The following is a 15,098-nucleotide window of genomic DNA, read 5'->3' as shown; positions in this document are numbered from 1 at the left end:
ATTATGTTAATAATTCATATATATATTCATAAATATATTAATGCCTTCAACCAATTTTCTAATATGGCCGCCTATAAAATCAAAATTATACACATATCTACAAGTATGACTAGCGGCAAATTTAAGCAATTTACATATTTTCAACATTAATCGTTTCATTTGCTTTTAAATGTTCTAAAGATTGTTGTGGGTTTCATTTTAATCAAGTTAGTGAAGCCTAAGTTAATAATTTCTGAGTTAAATTCCTTATATCTATTTGTTGTTTCATGTTTCTGGCAAATGCCGTTCCTTTCTCTTATATTTTGAAAGCCATTGTTGATTTATTTAAACTCTTGTGGTGTGAGAAGATCACGCGCTTTTCATTGCATTGTTGCCACCACATACCTAAATTCACTGTGCCAGATTACTGTACATTTCCAATATATTACTGTTGGCTTCTATCAAACTTCCTAGTATTAAAAGGTTATTGTGTCTGGTAACACTGTGTAACTGACGAGGTATTTTCGCCTTCCAGAAAAACGGTTATAAGTTGCGCGGAGAGATTTGAAGTAGCAAGAGGTGCTTCGCTTTACGGGAAATATAGGCTTACACATCTCGTGCTGTACAGTTCGAAAGTATTTGAATTGTAATTTTTGTCTTACATAATATACGTGCGTCTCTATAATAAACGTAAAGTTGAACATATTCCGGTTTTTATTTATTTCGAAAGTGTATTTCGTACTTGTGGATACCTGCATCAGGAGGACAACCTCGTGGGTTGTCATTGGACTTCACCTGTGGATCCAAGGGGAAGGAACACAGTAACTTAGCCCGAACCCTGGGATTATCCAGCATGTTCTGCTGAGCTTATAAGGTAAGTGTACTTGTTAAGTGTACCGCTACGCGACGTAGCAAGTTTTTGGCGCCCAACGTGGGGCTCGTGAAGAGTGAAGATTGTCCTTTTCCCCATTGTGTGAAGTACTTCCCAGTGGTCCCGAGTGTTTTGTGTCCTCCCAAAATTCATGCCACTTTCCCAGAAGATGGATAGGAAGAACCTAAGGAGCCAATCACGCAGCGTAGTACAGGAGACGACAGCGGCGTGCTGAAGCACTACTTGGACAGAAGAATCTGGATACCGATGTCAAAATTGTGATAGTTTATTCCACACTGGGTGTGTGGCACGAGCCGAGACTGTGGTCGGCGAGAATGACAAGGAGTTGCTGTGTCAAACGTGCTTTGAACAGAGGATGCGGCCGGTGGAACCTGTGCTAGGCACCGTGTCAGTGATCCTGGATTGGATAAAGGCCGTGATGGAGAGACAGGATCAGATGATTGCTGCCATTGCTGAAAAGGAACCTGAGCGGGAAGAGAGAGACCGGCAACGACAGGAACAGTTCGTCACCGCTATGAAACAGAAAGAACGTGAGCGGTTAGCTCAGGAACGTGGTCGGGAAGAGACCAGGTTTGCTCAGGAACGTGATCGGGAAGAGACCAGGTTAGCTCAGGAACGTGATCGGGAAGAAGGCAGGTTAACCCAGGAACGTGAACGGGAAGAGAGAGACCGGCTACGACAAGAACAGTTCGTCATCACCTTGGAACAAAAGGAACGTGAGAGAGAAGAGAGAGACCGGCAACGACAAGAACAGTTCGTCACCGCATTATCGCAAAACAAAGGGAGAGTAACGAACAGATAGCGGGAAAGCTTGCTGATATTATGCAACAACTAAGTGCTCTTCCTGTTCAAATACAGCTTACATCTGAACGTATTGGGCAAGTCGAAGAAGCACAACAGGGTCTAGTGTCCAAGCAGACTGTCCTTGAGTCCGATGTAGGCGTGTTGAAGGATCAAGTGACCGAACTTTCGCAGGACATTTCTGGTCTGCGGACCCAGCTAAAGGAGACTGTGACGGAGACCCACACGAACCTACTAAACGACATTGCAGACCTTCGGCAGCGTGTGACAAATTTAGTTGTTCGAGAGGAAACTGTTACCCCTCCCGTAGGCGAAAACATGGGCCACAACATTACATCGTCGCCCGTCGCATTGCAGGAATATACGTACAACAGCAGTCCTTGCACATTGAGAGAGATCATCGACCTTCTGTGCGCGAGTCCGTACCTGCTCGAGAAGCAGTTCGTGTTGGACAGTACGACGTTGACGAACGACGAGATAGTGATGAAGTGTCCGATTCGGATAGTGCCCCTTTAAGAGAGTGGAATATTCGTTTGCCACGCATGACAGACATAAATCAGTTACCAAAATTTGACGGAAACATTGAAGCGTACTCAGCGGAGAAATATCTGACAGACCTAAACCTTAGCTTTCGCATAATGCATGTACCTTATGAGTGTCGAGTAGGTTTGTTGTCTCGAATCTTTGTGGGAACGGCTGAACATTGGCTTTCCGCGAACCGTGACCAGTTCCGAAACTGTGAGGACTTTTGTGAACAGTTCCGGGCACAGTTTGCTTCCCCGGAAGCTAAACAACGAAAACTTGCTGCTTTGCGACGGCGTCGTTATTCTAGGCAAACTAATTCGTCCATGGAAAGTTACGCTTGGAGTACCTACGCTGCTTTCAAGAACCTGTCTGACAGTTTACGAGAAAATGAAGTGGTGACTTTGATAATCGAACAGCTCCCTTTTCGAGTGCGTCATCTGTGCCTTGCCAACGTTCCTAGGAACATTCGTGACCTGACAACATTTCTTAAAAGTTAAGAAGTGTGCTAAGAACCGATGGGTTGGCAAACGTATGACAACACGGCTGGCGTACGACGACAGGAAGACTCTAACTTTCGCCGTACACAAAATAACAGAGCTCCACAAGTAAGGATGGTAAGACAAAATAACCGTCCTAACAATCAAAACCAAAATTCATTTCATGCGTACAATACTTCTCGACGGCAGAATCAACAGAACCGGACGTCTCAAACAGATGAGCGGTCAGAAAGAACGAGGCAATGGACACCACCTGCTCGTCGACGACAGCGATACAGGCCGAGCTACCAACGGTCAAGATCGGACTCTCCCCGTCATAACCCGATGGTGAACGCTGAAACAAACACTGATGAGCCGCCGTTAAGTCACGAACAGCAACAGGCCATAAATGACACTCGAAACTACTAGTGGAACATGAATCAAGGAGGTGGGAATTCTGCGGAAAACTCTCACCTTGCTTAATTGATCAGCTCCGTGTTGGGCAAGGGCATCTTGAGGAGCTATCCCACGTTACTGATCCCAGATCTTTTGGAGTGACCACGACGATTGATTTAACTGCAACTGAAAAGGCTGTGATCCGAGGTGCCGTATTTAAAATTCAAAATTTATCTTCAAATAGCACTACTACGATCTTGAATTGTAACATCGCTGGACTTCCGGTATCTTGTGTCATCGACACCGGAAACGAGGTATCATTGTTGAATTATGAAATTTGGGAACGTTTAGTGCAGAAATTCAGTAATATGACACTTACAAAAGAACCGCAAGTTAGGCTGACAGACTTTACAGGAAAACAGCACGTACGTGTGTGTGGAAAACGAAAACTTACAATATCATTTGATGGACAGGAAGTTCAAGTAGACATTTTTGTGATTAAAAACATTCCGGCAGATATGTTTTTAGGGGTTCGGTTTCTGCGTGACTACAAGGCTAATGTGGACTTTCAAACCAATCAGCTGATACTTCGCCTCAATGATGAATCATCCTTGTCTCAGAATATAGTCTATAACGTGGGTGCAAATGAGCAAAGGAAGGCTGTGCACCACGTTCAGTATGACAAGTGGATGGCTAGTGAGGAGGATTTGAAGTGCAAGGTCGATGAAAGTATTACTTTGAGTTTTTCAGAACGAAAGGAACTGTTAGATTTAATTTTAAAATATCATCCGACGTTTTCTGACAGACCAGGAACGGTCAAAGGACTGGAATTTGTAATAAATTTAATAGATCAAATTCCTGTATTTCGGAAGCCTTATCCGATTCCCATCGCTAAACGTGCTGCACTCAACAAGAAATTAGAGCAGTTAAAGGAATGGAGAGGTAATCAAGAAATGTTTTATTGCGCCTTTATTGTCGACACGAATCACCGATTATGGTCTAATTTCATCATTGATATTATTTTGGCTCCCAAACATTCGATCCCACAAGTCATCCGACCCTTGCCCGACAACTCACAAATGGATGCATTTTGACTGAAGGAAGGAATCCCGCAAGTGCAAATGAACTTATAGATTAAATTGTTGTTTTGTTCTATATATTACTCAATACTGTCGAACAAAAGAATCCATTGTTAGGTTGAAATGCAAGAAAGAAAGAACTGAGAGTATAAGAAAGATATCTGTTTATTTCTCTTCAAAGCAAGAACACGCTTTTTCTGTAAAAGCCTGTAACAGTGAATGAAGCTTGCGACTGTAATTTCCTGTAAATATTTGTATGTTTTCTTTTGGTTTTGTTTTCTTTTGTGGAGAAGCATGACAGTAACAATGCTTAGATTGGTAACTTTTTCTCATGTTCGGCGATGGTCGTCAAAGTGCCGACAACTTTTCCTTTCGTAATTGTTTTTTGTGATTGTAGAACCGCTTGTATTTACGAATCGTATATGTTTCTAATGTAAGTTAAAACTGTAGAATATTTTGATTGTCAAAAGAAAAACACGAATTACGTATTGCAAGCTAAAGACTAAGCTCTGTGCACACATTCAAATTCTTTTGGAAGCTTATTTTGTAACAATGCTTTGAATGATTTTTTTTTGTATACAAGAATGGAATAGTACACTAACTTTGGTTTCTTATCTCCATAATCTGTTTATTGTGAATACGTTGCAAAACATTTGTGTAATCAATGTTAAGATACTTCGTTGTTAGTACGTTTTCTGGCACAGACAAGTTTCATATTTGTTTGATATATATATATATATATATATATAGTATATATATAGTATATAAAAAATACTTTTCTTCGATTTTCTCATTAAAGATTTTTTTATTTGAGAGAGGGGGGATATTGTAATGACCCCGAGTTTGCCATTATTTCGTGGTTTTATATTACTATTATTATTTTTATATTTTATATTATTATTATTAGTATTATTCTGTTAATAATTCATATATATATTCATAAATATATTAATGCCTTCAACCAATTTTCTAATATGGCCGCCTTTATAATCAAAATTATACACATATCTACAAGTATGACTAGCGGCAAATTTAAGCAATTTACATATTTTCAACATTAATCGTTTCATTTGCTTTTAAATGTTCTAAAGATTGTTGTACGTTTCATTTTAATCAAGTTAGTGAAACCTAAGTTAATAATTTCTGAGTTAAATTCCTTATATCTATTTGTTGTTTCATGTTTCTGGCAAATGCCGTTCCTTTCTCTTATATTTTGAAAGCCATTGTTGATTTATTTAAACTCTTGTGGTGTGAGAAGATCACGCGCTTTTCATTGCATTGTTGCCACCACATACCTAAATTCACTGTGCCAGATTACTGTACATTTCTAATATATTACTATAGGCTATTATCAAACTTCCTAGTATTAAAAGGTTATTGTGTCTGGTAACACTGTGTAACTGAGGAGGTGTTTTGCCTTCCAGAAAAACGGTTATAAGTTGCGCGGAGAGATTTGAAGTAGCAAGAGGTGCTTCGCGTTACAGGAAAGATAGGCTTACACATCTCGTGCTGTACAGTTCGAAAGTATTTGAATTGTAATTTTTGTCTTACATGACATACGTGCGTCTCTATAATAAACGTAAATTTGAACATATTCCGGTTTTTATTTATTTCGAAAGTGTATTTCGTACTTGTGGATACCTGCATCAGGAGGACAACCTCGTGGGTTGTCATTGGACTTCACCTGTGGATCCAAGGGGAAGGAACACAGTAACTTAGCCCGAACCCTGGGATTATCCAGCATGCTCTGCTGAGCTTATAAGGTAAGTGTACTTGTTAAGTGCACCGCTACGCGGGACGTGACATGACATGAAAAACTTAGTTTACAAGGTACCGGTAAACTCTCAATAACAGCTCAGGGAGAGGATCTTAACAGCTGGTCAACACATCAAGGACACCATCACATCACGAGTTAAGAGAACAAGTGTCCTAAAAAAACCTGCGTGCCTGCATTCGTAACGGAGGTGTCCACTTTGAGCAAGACGTGTAATGTCCTTTATTTGTATTGTTCATTGATTCCATTCACATGAAGATGAATGAAGTATTATTTCTTGTACACAAATGTGAATGTTAGCATCATTTGTACCTTGTTGGATAGCAGATGACACAAGGAAGTAATTTAAGTAATTTGTACGCTTCGTGTCATGCCATTTTTGTTATTAATACGTTGCCAAGTAAACTAAGAGTGCATTTTTTTATCATCACTTGAAAGTTTAGACCCACCCGTTACTTGCATGTGATTGTTATTTTGGGAAAACTTTTTTTTAACGAACCACTTATTTGTTAGCTATCAGAAAACGCTGAAATAAGTTCCATACAATGAACAGTTTTTTCTCAATTCATCTTTTTATGTGGAAAATCGTCATTTTTAAAAAAAACAATAGAAATTCGATTATCTCGAAAACTACTAATTTTCGGACGGTGTATCATATGGTCAAATTTATTGCAAATTGTCTCTACTTTAACCCCTTTCAGGGAATACATCTAATTACCAGTCACCCTGTATATATATATATATATATACACATTTTTCTGGAAGACAAGCCATAAAATGGTAGAAATGTAAAGGCAATAAATACACGATGCACGTTTGTCTTTCAGAATAGGGTATACGTTGATAGTATATTAGGGTGTTTTTCAATAAGTGCCTAACATCGTAAATTTACTTCTGATTGTACTCTAAGAATCTGACCTTAGCACCTTCCTATTTTCAATTTTTATTTTATTGATATTGGTCAATAGTTAGTGTAAGTAGGCTATCTAATGTGTGCACATAATGTTGTATAAGGAAATTACATATTGACATAAGAGTATTAAAGTAATAAATAAATCCATAAATAAGTATCAGTTGAGAAATAACACAAGTAAACCCACATTAGCAAAGGAAACATATTCTACATTCATTAATCATTAATTGTAATAAAATAATATGTGAAGACACATATTAAAACACATGAAGTGTTTTGAATGAATGATTGAAGGAAATAAACTTTTTTTGTGCGTCAGCACTTTGCCTTTTTTCCCGGTCATATTATACGGGTACCAGCCCCTTATCGTAACTAACATCTACACTCGTTCTAAAGAGGCAGTCAGCACATATGTGGACAAAGACAGGACAACACACTCACATGGGTTTTATTTATGTTTCTGGTACATAATAAGTCTTCATATATTTATATTATTATCGTCGTTGTATTTAAGAAATGTCCATTTGGTGGGGGGGGAGAATTCTATAAACTTCTATAAAAATAGCATGAGATAATTATTTTATACCATATGACATAGAAAACACACACACGCACACAGAGACACCCAATACGTTTGTCCGCTAGAGGGGCTGCGGGGGGTACCTTACCAATTCAAAATAGGAAATTGGGTCGAACCACACTTCCGTTTTACGAGTAACTTAAATTCAAAAAAACTTTGTACAAAATATTTCTTTATAAATATGGGTCTTAATTTTTTTAATAGTTTACGAAAAATTGCCGATTGAAATTTGCATGTTGACAAAAAAGTTCAAGGTCACTTTACGATCAGAACAGGTACAGTGACTGGGCCTTCAGTTTAAAGTGGGTTTTGACACTCCTACAAGAAATCTAGTTCGGAAATTATTTTGAATAAATGGCGAAAGCGATAGCCACTACGATAACTTTGAGGCTCATCTCTGCAAACGAAAAATATTTCTAACAAAAAATACCACCTTTCAACTCGTCTCAAATGTTTTAGTTCAGTGATGTTGAAAGATTAAGTATGTGCTTCAAAAACATTATCTTACTAAGCTACAGAGTCCCACTGTATATACAATATAGTGTGTGTTTGTGTGTTCGCGTGTGCGAGAGAGAAAGCACTAATATAGAATGCATTGATATTGAGAGAACTCCCTCCCTCCTTACCCCACATAAAAAGTCTCGAACAATCACAATTAAAGTACGAATTTATCAGTTTTCTATGCCATGTGTGCATCATGAGAAGAAAGACTATCTGGTTTAATATTCCTTTTTAGTTTGTTCATTTCTTTACCCTTGTCAGTCCAGAAAGAAAACATAAACAAAGGCATACTGCTGCAACAAAGGTAGTTACATATTTACTGATTCATAAAATAAATTTTCAACAACTTTCACGTCATGAAATTATATTCTCACAAGGGGGATTTGATAAGTATAAATAGTGTGACAGAGAGAAATAAATTTGTAATACAATTTCAAGTGCTTATGAACCAAAAACTGATAATATAGTAATCTATAATTATTCGTTATCGATGAAGGTGAAAGTGACATTTTTAAATTACCCTTTTAGTTCTTCCTTAGACGATTACATAAACAAACGAGAATGATGGCTAGGGTCTTTCTGATTCGTTAGTTTGGCACTTGATTACATCAACAATTTGAATTTTAGATCTTAATGTCCTTCCCTTTATATTTTGTATTTTTGTTACTTTAAGACCCTTTCCTGGACATTTTTGGCTAAGCGCGACGTTTATGATTAGTGATGTTTATATGAAGTTGATCAAGCAACACGCAATGAGCACTCATGGGCACGCCAGTATTTGAAACAGGGCTTCAGTGGCACTTGACTGTTGTAATTCACGGTTGTGAATGGTGTTTATTATTGTATTGTTGTCATTATTATTGCATACGAAGTAAATATATATACACATCATCTGTGACGTCTGTTATTTAGGTAGTTGGGTTCTCATAGACATCTTAAACGAATAGCACTTACCAAAATCTGTTTTTTCTTCTTCTAAATTTCCAGAAATACTGAATAATAGTAAATAAGCGAATTCTAACCGGAAATAATTTATTTCTACATGTAAATTATCAGGAATTGAGATAAATTAAATCATGTAGAAACAATTGCATTGTTTCCTGTTCTTCTGCGCACTTGTTCGCTATCGTGTTCTTCACTTTCGTTTACAGTACCAGTACTGTTGAGGTTCCTTCGTAAAAACACTGAAATATTACAGTTACTTTCAATCTAGTATTCTTGCAAAGAAAAACTATCGGATGCTGTTATATTACACAAGGGGGGAAATTATAAGGCCACAGACGGAAAACTACAGAAAGAAGCTACCTTAAATTTTTTGTGCAAGAGATTCTTTACAGCACACAACTGACAATGGCAAACTGACAGCAATTCGAAAGAATCATCCTCCTAGAAACTTATCTTTCCGCTTCTGGGAAACCCATTCTTCTTACGAAGTATTCATGTCGCCTTGGGCGTTGACGACTACCAAACTAAAGATGAGACATAGGATAAACCTGTCACCCTGTAATGCCTACTGACCGCCCACTGATAGGAGACTAATTTAGTACAAGAACTTCCTCCTTATCTATTGTTTGCAAGAATTAATGTAACAAAGGATGGACTTTTATATAGTGTATTAAATAAATAAATTGGTTGTCTAATGTCGCAGGAGAAATTGAATTTCGGCTCACTTTAAGCCCTAAATCGCCAATTATTTTCAACACTTACACAGCGATTTAGGTGTCGTAAAGTAACTGTAAAAGTAACTGTTGAAACGTTTTTTCTGCTGGAAAAAGTAACTCTGTTACAGTTACAGCTACTTGATTTTAAAAGTAACTAGTAACAGTTACATTCCTTCAAAGAAAGTAAAGGTTACTTGTAACTGAGTTACTTATAACTAGTAACTTCCAAACACTTATATTTGAATGTATATGTGGGTGTGTTTATGTCATGTTCTACTTATTATTATCTAACGTTTAAACTTTTAACCCCACATTTTGCTGGTATTCTATCAATGAAATGTTAACATGGAAAGATATTGTTAGTTGGATAAGTTACAGTTTAATTATTTTAAAAAATATATATTTTTAAGAATAGACGTTTATGCATGCTCAGATGTATAGCTATATCTAATGTTTCTCAAAGTGCATGTAATTTTATGATATTTGGCATTTAGAGAAATGTCTTAACTTGTTGTCTATGTTTATCGTAAACGATTAATCTGGTGGTTTATTAGGGTTACAAAACTATCAGACCTACTAAACATACATTATACATCACAAAGGAGAAGAAGAATTATCTCATTGTTACATGGCTAGAAATGCATGAACAACGCAGTTAAAACGGTGAAATACTTGTTTCATTATTAAACACTATTACATAAAAATTAATGGGAAGAAATGTGTGAGGAAATGATATTTTATTATTTTTGCCGACATGTCAGTACATAAAATAACTTTATCGCTATGTTTCATTTTTCCACACGTAAGTTTTAAACAATAAAATAAAAATGATTTTAAAATACACATACAAATTAATAACAGCAGTTTGAGATTTTATTAATAAATTATATTTTATGTTGCATGTAGTTTGCGCACACACGTGTGTGCGTGAGTGTGTGTGTGTGTGTGTGCTACTGCACATGTGAAGATATGCAAACGGAGCGAACACACAAAATTATTATAATACTGTAAAATGTGTGAATACTCACAGTAGCAACACTTTCCCGGGAACTTGTTTCAACTGAATTTTCACTAAAAAAGATCTAATCAGCTAAAGCTTCTGCATAAAAATAGCAATGTAAAAAACTCTACTTACAATATAAGTTGTATGCATTTGTGTTATTATTTTTTGTTTTGGTGAAATGACGAAATAGCTAATACTAAATACAAGGTCCTTCTCAATTGTATAGGAGGTGTTTTCAGGGTGTTAAATAACACCTGGGGGCACAGTGGTTCAGATTGCACTTTAAATTTTAGGTCCATTCCGTTTACCCTACCTGTTCACAATGTAGGCTTACAACAAAACTTCACACAAACTTCAAACGAAATCGATAATGAAATGAACCCAATGAAATGTCCATGCCTTACTCAGAAATTGAATATAATATCCCTGGCCGCAGCAAGCAGCCAGCCATTCCGCCTAGCAGATTGGCATAGGCATAACTTGTGGAGTTCAGGGGGCACTCGTCCGTATAAAAAAAAATCAGATCTACGAAAATTTAGAAGTTAAGAATATTTTCGTTAGTCTCTTGGGATCTGAGGTTCATGCCGCCCGCTCCCCCCTGAAAATTAGGGACCAAGTTACGCTTCTGGAGACGGTCTTTAACTTAAATTCAAATCTTAACATAGTTTGGTTTGTTAGATTAATGGCGATATGTTCACAATATGCTGTTGAATGTACTGCGATCAGGGATGCAATCACCTATGTTCGTTGACTTAAAGAGTGAGAAATGTCAATAGCATTAAAGAAAAGTAATTTTTAAGCCTTCTTTATTCTCTGATTCTCTTTTTTATTGATTGATTGATTTGGTATTTAAAGTCCACTTTATGCACAGTTAGGGTAATCTGGACTGGACCTACAGTTTAAAGTGGGATCCGAACCACTATGTGCCTCAACAAGGTATCAAACCCGGGACCGATAGGTTAATCGGAACTAGACCTACAGTTTCAAGTGGGATCTATATGACTGTAGAATATACTAGGAATCGAACCTGGTATCCCTTGCTTAAAAGGTCACAACTTTGGGTACTGCGCTATCGGGAAGTTCAACAATCTCAGAGCGAAAAGAGTACGTGACAGCGATAAACTTTAAAAGTAGTAGTGTTCATTAGTTTGGGTATCCTTTGAGAAGCGTACCTAAATTTCGTACTTGAAACTAAAAAAGAACCCCTCTTCGGGATACTGAATCCGAAATAACACAGAAGAGAGGAATAAGGGATGCAGGCTGCAGAGATTAAATTTGCAAGCAAATCCTTGGCTCGTTCGCCAAAGTCATGAATCATGTCTAAAAGTTCTACTATCTTAGCGTACCATCATTTTATGGGCCCATAAATCGTAGTCAACTTCAGCATGCACGTAATTAAAAGGGAATAAAACTTAAGCATAGAAAAACAATTACCTCAACTCGCAGTATACCGGTAATGTTCGACAGCTGTTCCTGCTTGGTAGTTGGCGTCACAGCAGTTGGCCTGGGTCGCTGAGACAAAAGTGCTGCTCACCCAACTCTTTTTCATCAGCATGTAAATTTAATTTCATTTGTGTAGCTGGAATGTGTACTGATTAGTTCATTAAATTGTCTGGTTAGTAATATGATGCATCGCTTGGATATGTACATACATACGTACTTAATCCGCTGCTAAAAAGTACATGAAAATTATATATACACGTACATCCATCCATAGATCCATGTCTATAGCTGAAGGAAATTGGATGAATCTAAAAAATCACGAAATTCATCACTCTCTCTGTATAGTATGCTGACTCAGTCAGACAAACAACATTGTGCATGCCGCTGACTAAACAAGGAATTTGTCTGAGATTTGTGCAGAAAATTTCCTAAAAGTGGCAGTCAGTGCCACAGATTGACAGAAATCCATTTGTCCAGGTACTTGAATATCCAAAGAAACTGCAATCTATTGTGAGTTCTCTAATATTACGTGGCCGTCAAGCAATTGTAGCTACTAAGGGGTAGAATATATTCAGAGGATGAACTGAAATATGAAAGTGTCAATGATGCGAATTTTCTAGCAAATTTAAGGTTTCATGAGGTATTTGGGGATGAAGTATGTACATCATCTGTAAATAGTTTCATCTGTGGCAAAGTATACAAGCCCTAGTATTCAAAATGAGCTTGAATATGATTGTTTTGATATAATTAAGAAGCAAATAACCAACAAAATAAATAAGGCTCATTGCTTTGCAGTGCTTCATGATGAAGCCATCGATATAGCGAAGATCGAGTAAATGTGATTGTACTTATGATGTGTTGATGAAGAAGCAAAGCGTGAGAGAAGATTTTCTAGAATTGAATACTTGAAAGACATTGGTATTGCAAGGAGGGTTTTCATTGCAACACTTGAGCACAATGCCATACATTTATTTAGAGGAAAATGGTCTATAGAACTAAACTAAAACTGATCATATTAGTTTAGTTCTTCGTCTGAGGAAGACCCTTATACAGGGTTGAAACGTTACCTGTTAAGTGTTTTTATCTTAATAAACTGTCTTGGTCAGCAACTTAGTGTTTTTAATATGGAAACAAGGCTTAATTATATTACAATTGGAAGATATTGATAATAAAGACACTTAAAGCTCTGCACATCAATTACTGTTGTCTATTTTTAGGAATATTTTATAGTGGCATTCACTGCGACAGAAAAATGTTAGCTTGTACTTTACAACTTTCTAAAGCTCTTCAGAGAGTCAATTGTGACCTTGCTGCAACTTGTTATCGCATTGATGATAAATGTGTGGCGTTCCAATGCAAGTGATCTAACAATAAGAGTAGAAAACAAGACTGAAAAGCCAAGAAATGAATCTCGTCAGTCTCATACAGATAATATTAGCTCATCTGATCCAAAAATGTATTAGAGAACATTAGTTTTCATACCTTTCCTTGATTCTGTAATTTCAGAATTGAAGGAACCTTTTGTGAACCACAATAACATCCTTGGAAGAAATACATGTAGTTATCCTCAGTAAAATAGGAAATTATGCATTGGTCTTAGACACTGAAGAGTGTGTAGAGTGTTAGGAGAATATTTTATCCAACCCGTCTTCAGTGTTGTCTGGATATGAGCTCTGAAATTCAAATTGGAGTAATATACCAAAATGTGTACAGCCTCGAAAACAGTTGATTTATTAGCACAATGCAATCCGACATTTTATGCAATCATCTGCTACAAATATTGCCAACCTTTTCTGTATCTACCTTTTCTGCTGAGAGAAGTTTCTCTTCTTTGAATATACTCAAAAGCTACCTAAGAAAAACAATGGAAGAAGCTCGACTTACTAGCCAAGCCCTTACGAGCATTCATAGAGATTCCTTTGATCCCGAAGATGTAGTTCACAGGTCTCCAAAAGTGAAAGACGATATATTTTTGTTTTCTAAAAAGAGAGAGGAAACTGGTGTGAAAAATACTGTATAAAATTTATAGTTGTATCTGCATGTTGTGCATAGGTTTTCCATTGGCAGAAAGTATATGAATGTATAAAATATACCAGTCATAGTAATGTCTTATTGTTATTAGTACATAACTATGTAGTACAATAATAGACAAAGTGCTCTTTCCATTTATTTCCTTGCAACACCCAAATTATTTAAATAGTTATTTCTGTTGTGGGTGTTTTTAACATTATCATTTGTTTTTACATTATTTGTCGTGTGCCAAATTCCCAACCGTAGTATGGAGTGAGACTAGGCTTAATGTTCTCTAGAAGCCCTAACACCCATACAAAATTCACCATACGCTGATGTCCAGCGGGTTTCTGCCCATTTTGATATTTTACAATAAAATGTTCAAAAAATTAACATAAAATAAAAAAGGAGAAATCTCTTACGCAAAACAGAAAACTAAAGCATCAGACACACTTTAACATAAATTAAATACATTTTAATGTGCAAAATTAGCTTTTAGAAATATTAAAAAATTAATGAATGCAATATATTCACCAAATTATGTTCTTTCGGCTATTAGGAAAAAAACTTTAAACGAACAACCACTTCGAAAACTTCTTGCTAGAATTATGATAAATATCGAGCCTGATAATATATTTAAATTAAATAATTTGATTGAAGATAAAAGACTGATTGTACCTACTATAGTTCGTCGATACAGGAAACAACCAATGATTATACATTTTAAACGTTTAAAAATTACTCTGATATCTATAACAGGAACATAAAATGCAAGACCTCAGTGTGCAATTGAGGTGAGAATTTGACTAACTTTGTCTTTACAGAACCTTGTGGTTTCGGTTCCTGGTGTGATCATCGGTTTTTCTTGTAAAAGTTTGTTTTAAGTCCACTCTACGCACAAATAGGCTAATCGGAACTGGGCATACCGCTTTTTTGTGATGTGAACCACTTTGGGCCTCCAACGAGTATCGAACCCAGAACTCCTTCATTGACGTTGACGTAACAGCAACAACATCGGGGAGGGTCTGGTTTCCATATCTACTTCATCATTTAATTTAATCATCG

Source organism: Lepisma saccharinum, chromosome 2 (assembly GCF_977018435.1).
Source record: "Lepisma saccharinum chromosome 2, izLepSacc3.1, whole genome shotgun sequence".
In the NCBI taxonomy this organism is placed as follows: domain Eukaryota; kingdom Metazoa; phylum Arthropoda; class Insecta; order Zygentoma; family Lepismatidae; genus Lepisma; species Lepisma saccharinum.
Note: the sequence above shows the minus strand (reverse complement) of the source record.